Here is a 5,954-nt window from a genome sequence, read left to right on the forward strand (position 1 = left end):
CCGACGTGGGACTGGATCCCAGGACCCCGGGATCACGCCCTGAACCAAAGGCAGACGCTCAACCACTCAGCCACCCAGGCTTCCTTAAAGTAGATTCTTTTGAAAGAAGGATTTAGAAAAAGTGAAATGCCATCATCAATAAGCTTGACTTGATATCCGTTTAGTGTATCCGTCATGAACATCCTCATCTGTAAGAGAGAGCGGGGGTCCTTCCTGCCGCAATGCCCTAAGGGTGCTAAGAGGACATTCCTTCTCAACAAACTGTTGAGGTCCGGTTGCTTGGGGAGCTTTTGGAATCTCCAAAGCCCGGTTTCTAAGAGCTAAGATGTTCACCCCAGAGTTCAGGACCCAGTTGGAAGAAAGGATCAAAATTCCCCTTTGCTCTCCGTGACAATGAACTTGGCTTCTCCAGTTGCAACATCACGGAGGTCCTGGGACGAGCTCCTGCGATGCCTCCGAGGGTCCCGAGGGTCCCAGGAGGGTCTGACAGGAGGAAGTCCTCCTTCTGCACAGAGGACACCAGTGCTCTCCCTGCTGGTCCTCAGCCCCTGACCTCACCCTCCCTCCCCCGGCCAGCGCCCTCCCTCTGGGGTAAAGGATTGGGCAGGGCTCCTCCCTGGTAGTCTGCTTCTGGCGATAAGTCCTTGATGACTCTCTGCAGACTCCCATTCGGGAGATAAATTTCCTATTTGGGAGGAAATCACACCCCCTCTTCCCCAGCGGGGTGGCTGCATCTCCCGCCTTGGCAATGGTGGGAAGTGACCACACCCACTCTTCCCAACCCGGGGGATTCCAGCATTTGAAAGTTCAGAGCTGGAAAGATAAACATCACTGCTTATCCCTCACTCCCTCATTGTTCCTCGTCAGCAGCAGAAAAGGAACAGAGAACCCGGCTGCGCGGAAATTCACCCATCTGCAGGCGTTGTTAGGGGAACCGGCTGTAAATTGTGCTCAGGGGCTCCTCCCTTTGCTCCTCATCACCACCCCACCCACCCCTTAAGGAAACACAACCCAAAGCTCTGAATTTCATCCCCGAGGTAAGCTGCACTAGCCCGGCCCTGCCAACCCCGTCCTCCTCCTGTATTTCCAGACGTGGAGCCACGCAGCGAAGTGAGCGCCGGGTGTGGGTCTGGGAACTGGTGCTCGTGCTTCCAGTGGGTCCCCGAGAACGGGTCTCAACCGGGCTGCAGCCCCAGCCCCCGACCCATTCGAGGGAATAATCGCTCTTTCTCTGCGGACGTCACGGGCTGGTTGGACAAAAGGTTACATTGGGTCCAATCCTGTTTCCAAATTGCAAAGTAAAAGAGCACTATCCTCAGCTCCCAATGCCTCCTCCACGTATCTGACCTGCCAACTGAACGAGATTCCTCATGTTTTTGCCAAACGCGGAGGGCAATGGATTTTTTTTCCTTCGCAAGACTTTGTTCAAACTGTTCCTTCTGTCAGAAAAGGTCTTCCCCCTCCATCTCTGCCTTCAAAATCTGTTCCATCCTTCCCGGTGAGACTCCCTTCCTTCCAAGAAGTCTTCCCCATTCCGATGTCCTTTTTCCAGAGCCGACCTCTTCTGAGCCCGGTGGACCTCCTCCCCATTGCCTAGTTCAGTGCTGACCTTGCTCTGCCTCACGTTCAGGCTCTTTCTATGTCTGCTGAGGCTCCCCGTAGGCCAACTGTAAAGCCACTTGCTCCTACACCCTCCGTGCCTGGCATGCAGCCTGCACTGGGGACGTGGCTGGGGTGACAGTAAAAGTGGGGACATCTATGCTGTGTGACCATGTGCATGGATGTCCTTGCAATCACTCTTTCCCAAGAAGAGTCTAAGGAAACTTTACAAACTAAACACAACCCTCAGAAGAACAAGTGAGGGTAAAACAGAAACAATATGTTTCTAGCCACCTGGGATGAGCTGTTTACTACAGCTGAACGCTGGATTTATCTCTGAATTTCCTGGATGAAAGGGAAACAGGCTGGCTCATATACTTTTCATTGTACAATAACTCTGGAATCAGATTGGAAAGAGAAATTTTTCCTGGCACTGTGTTCAAGGAGAAATTTATCAAGTGCGTCCTTATATAACAGACATGAGGTAACACAGTCAGCCCCATCTCCAACCAGCGTTTTGCAAAAGGACCCAGATGTCTTCACATGGGCGATTCCTGTGTTCGGCTGCAGTTCACAGAGAAGGGATGTCTGCAAGGAAATGAGACCACGTGGCCCATATCCAGGGCCTTCTCCACAGTTGTAGAAATCTTGAAAGAAACGTTGGTGTGAGTCTGTTTCATATCAGATCCTAAAAACCACATCGAGATTCATCCCAAAGATCGTGGTGGCCAGCTTGCCTCAGCTCGAGGCAGGCGGAGGCAGGGGGTGTCCCAGAGCTGAGACAAGAGTCACCCTTCAAGGGGCAGACCATAGAGGGGCTGGCACGCACTGAGGTGGGCAGGGCTCAGCATTCATGCATGAGTGAACTGTCCCTCCGTGGAACTCTGTACTGGATGATGTCAAGGGACCCATTGTTCATCAGGAGGTCATGGCCAGTGTGGTCAGCCTCAAGGGAGAACCATGGGCACCTTCATAGATGTCATAGCAGGCAATGAAAAAGACTAGAGTTCTTGGGGAAAGACAAGTTCATGACTAACACCAGGCCCCGGAGCAAGGAGACAAGTGCATGTTAGGGCCACCAAGATGGCAGACGCTGGTGTGTATTTGCTACCTCAGGTGGGGCTAAGCCAGAATTCGGGAGCCTTGGGGTGTCCATCTGTGAGTTCCATAGCCAGGCAAGAAAAGGTGGCTGCTGAGCATCTCAACCAACCTCCCCATCCTATGATGGGAGGTGTGGAGGCCAGGGAAAGAAACTAGAGTCCAAGTGCTCACTTTGGCCACCACTGCAGATAAAAGACATGGCTTCCATCCCAGATGGGCTGTTTTGTCTCCATATACACCTGGGGACTAGCAGGGCTTCCCTGTGAGTCACCTGCTGAGATACCTCGAGGGTTTTCAGCCTGAAATTGTTATGTCTAGAAGGAGCTATCTTTTTTTTTTTTTTTTCTCTTTCCTTTCTGTGCCTTTTGCTACAGAAGCAGCTCCTGAAATGCCAGCAGGTCCCCGTCACTCACATGACTCCAGAAGCCTGTCCCCTTCTCTCTGGAGGCATTTCAGGTTGAGCAGAGGGGCCTGTCTCTGACTCCAGTGAGGCCTGAGGGTGGAGGCCCCTCGCTCACCACAGATCTCCACAGACCCAAGGTTGGCAGAGAGAGACTTCCCACCATCCTCAGCAGCAGGTGCCTTAGGAGAGGAGAGATCAGGAGAGCTTCGGGACGTAGAAGGAAGGGACAGCCAGGAGGCCCAGAAGGAAAAGTAGCTGTGTTCCCTTTCTTATCTACAGGCTGTGGCTCTGCTCTGGGCAGCCCCAGTGTGGACATTTCACGGCCACTCCAGGGCAGTTCTGTAAAGCTTTTTCTCTGAATTCTGCTTGACAGGATCCATCTGATGATGTCGGAGCATCAGAATCACCATGCAGTGAGGGTCACCAGGTGGCTAGCGTAGTGACATTGCAACCTGGGGCTGGTCCCATAGGAAGTGACCCAAGAGCCTGGTGCACACACCTCAGCTTCTCCTTCTAAGCCTTCCTGTCTGTTCACGTTACTACTACAAACAACAAGGACTATGAGAATGGCCTTAGGGAGATGAATGGCTCAGCCATCAAGTACCAAACTGTATTTTTCCCCAAAGAAAGTAGACGTGTTTTCATTCAGCTGAAAAGCCCAGAGCATCAAATTAACAAATTGACTGATTAAATGACTTTTTAAAAATTCTTAATAACTCATCCTACTAAACAAGTGTTGTCTTAAGCACCAGCTATGTGCTCACCATGGCGTCAGGCACTTTGCGTTCAATACAGCACAGGATCACAGCTCTGCAGGCAGATCTACCCCTCGAGGTGGAGGACACCGCTCTGACAGCAGGGGTCCCGCAGGACCAAGGTAGGACAGCTCCTAGGGAGCTACTTTTCACCATTTCATAGTGGGCCAGACAGGAGAGGCATGGGCCAGAGGGGCTCTCATCCTACAGGAGGGTTGGGAAGACCTGGGATGAAGAAATGACCCTTGGAGCAAGGACCCACAGTGGGGTAAGGTCCCTGATACCAGTGGACCCTAAAATTATCTATACATCTCCAGTGAGATGCAGGGACAGCCAGCCTGCTCACATACTTCCGAGGTGCCCTCACACCCTGCACCCCACTGCGTCCTCCCAGTTCCCTACATGGTAGATCTGTCTGCTTTGCTGATTAGGAAAATGAGGTACAAGCAATCGGGTCAATTGCTTAAGATCCTGGTCAATCGGTGACAGAGAGGACTGCAGCCCTGCCCCAGCGCCGGCCTCTGGCAGGCATGCGACTGAAATGAATGACCTGGAAAGAACACGCTTTCATCCTTCTGGAGTTTTGTCTAAAAAAGGAATGGACTGCTATCTTCGGGGAAACCTCCATGTAGCCTGCAGCAAATGGCTAAGGATGGATGGAGCACAGAGATCTTCCACTCCCGCTCCCTTCCAGGCACAGGAGCTAATCACTTCTCTTCACTTGCTCACCTGCTTTCCTTCTTCCTTTCCCTCACATTCGGTTCTCTTTCCTCTCACCTGCTCCCCATCTCCTTATCCGAAAGGGCCTCTGTGAGTCTAGAACCCCCTTTCTGCCCTTGGTCTCTGCACTTTGGATCACTGGACGCTCATGGGACGGGGCTTCTGTGGTCATGAGCATTTGCAGGGCACCGGGGGGAGGGAGAAGTTAGCTCATGGAGGGGCTGGGAGAAGAATGACCTTGATGTAAGCGGCAGCCTGGTTCTAATTTTAGCAACAGCCCAGCACTGGACTTCCTGGAGGTATCAGATTGCCCCGCTCTCTCTCCCCCTCCCCTCAGCTGGCTGACACCAGACATGTGGAAGAGATTCAGATCACAAGAATCACCAAATCAGGTCACACCCATGGCTCATCCGGCTCAGCCTCTGTCTCGGGAAGTGGGGACAGAGAGTCCCTGACCATCAGAGTTTATCCATCTCCTTGTAAAACTCCCTTAGTCTGTAGGCTGGGCCAGAGGTAGAGAGAGGGAAAGATGGTGGTTGATACCAAGGGGCTATCAAACCCAGGTCTAGAATTGGGGTCCTCTGGCGTCTAGGCTCGCATGTTGTCATGTCACGTCATGTCACTCTCTCCAGGTTAGGGTTGTAGCCTGAGGATATACTCTTGCCTTTCCTGAGGTATGACCCATGCAGGAATATTTCTAAATAATTTTCCCTACCATTTCTGTATTTTTTGTATATTTTTAAATTCACTTATAGAGAAATGCACGTTTTACCTGTGCAACCTATGAATTTTGAAAAACACCTACACCCCCATCAAGATAAAGAACACTTCCATGGCCCCCAGAGAATTCCATCTTGCCGCCCTTCCAATCAATCCCCCAGACCGTGCCACAAGCAACCACAGCTCTGATTTCTATCATCAGAGATTCATTTTTCCAGTTCTTAACTTTACTATTTGAAGTTAGGTAGATGCATGCAGATCCTTCACTGGGTGGTTCCAGTTGCATTTCCCTTGTCCAAGCCCCTTCTTGCTGGGCGGAGTGGGAAGGACCCTCAGCTCCAGGTCTCTATCCCATGAGCCCACGATCTGGAAAAGGAACTCATACCAGGCCTCCGCAGTGCCCGGCATGTTGTCAGGATGCAAGTCATTCATTCAGACTAGTTCCGTGCCCCAAGGGAAACCTCTTGACTCCATATTCCAGATCTCCTAGAATGAACTCTGCAAGCCTTCCACTTGTTTGGTAATGACCCTGGAGTTAACCAGAGTGCTTTTCTCACTGCAGCGCGGGCCCATCGTTTCATGTTTTCTCCCTGGTAAAGCTATTGAACAATAGCTTTAGTCAATAGTACAGTAACTCGGGATCCCTGGGTGGCTCA

General features: G+C 51.6%; 1 long non-coding RNA gene across 1 annotated transcript; it reads left to right on the forward strand.

Moving 5' to 3' along the window:
* Positions 1-2,440: 2,440 nt before the first annotated feature.
* LOC140618854 (uncharacterized) lies at positions 2,441-5,176 on the forward strand. The gene is made up of 3 exons (XR_012018882.1): positions 2,441-2,695; positions 3,477-3,980; positions 4,290-5,176. It is a non-coding gene; the product is annotated as an uncharacterized lncRNA (long non-coding RNA).
* Positions 5,177-5,954: the final 778 nt, after the last annotated feature.

The sequence above is a fragment of the Canis lupus genome, chromosome 2 (genome assembly GCF_048164855.1).
Source record: "Canis lupus baileyi chromosome 2, mCanLup2.hap1, whole genome shotgun sequence".
NCBI lineage: Eukaryota > Metazoa > Chordata > Mammalia > Carnivora > Canidae > Canis > Canis lupus.